Source organism: Cynocephalus volans, chromosome 16 (genome assembly GCF_027409185.1).
Source record: "Cynocephalus volans isolate mCynVol1 chromosome 16, mCynVol1.pri, whole genome shotgun sequence".
NCBI lineage: Eukaryota > Metazoa > Chordata > Mammalia > Dermoptera > Cynocephalidae > Cynocephalus > Cynocephalus volans.
Window position 1 is genome coordinate 63,767,646 of NC_084475.1, and position 551 is coordinate 63,768,196.

The 551-nt window shown below is 55.0% G+C and overlaps 1 pseudogene; it reads left to right on the top strand.

Moving 5' to 3' along the window:
• On the top strand, positions 1 to 551 carry LOC134364888 (interferon alpha-5-like; annotated as a pseudogene).

The window sequence follows — 551 nt, forward strand, 5'->3', positions numbered from 1 at the left end:
ATGGCCTTGTCCAGTTCTTTACTGATGGCCCTGCTGCTGCTCAGCTGCCAGGCGACCTGATCTCTGGGCTGTGATCTGCCTCAGACCCACAGCCTGAGGACCAGGAGGGCCTTGATACTCCTGGGACAAATGAGGAGAATCTCCCCTCTGTCCTGCCTGAAGGACAGAAATGACTTCGGATTCCCCCAGGAAGACTTGGATGGCCACCAGCTGTAGAAGGCCCGAGCCATCTCTGTCCTCCATGAGATGACCCAGCAGAGCTTCAACCTCTTCTGCACAAAGGGCTCATCGACTGCTTGGGATGAGAGCCTCTTGGACAAACTGCACTGGACTCTATCAGCAGCTGGACGACCTGGAAGCCTGTCTGATGCCCGAGGTGGGGGTGGAAGAGACTCCCCTGTTGAACGAGGACTTCGCACTGGCTGTGAGGAAATACTTCCAAAGACTCACTCTCTACCTGAAAGAGAAGAAGCACAGCCCTTGCGCCTCGGAGGTTGTGATCCTTCTCTTCATCAAGAAACTTGCAGGAAAGATGAGGGAGGAGGCAATGA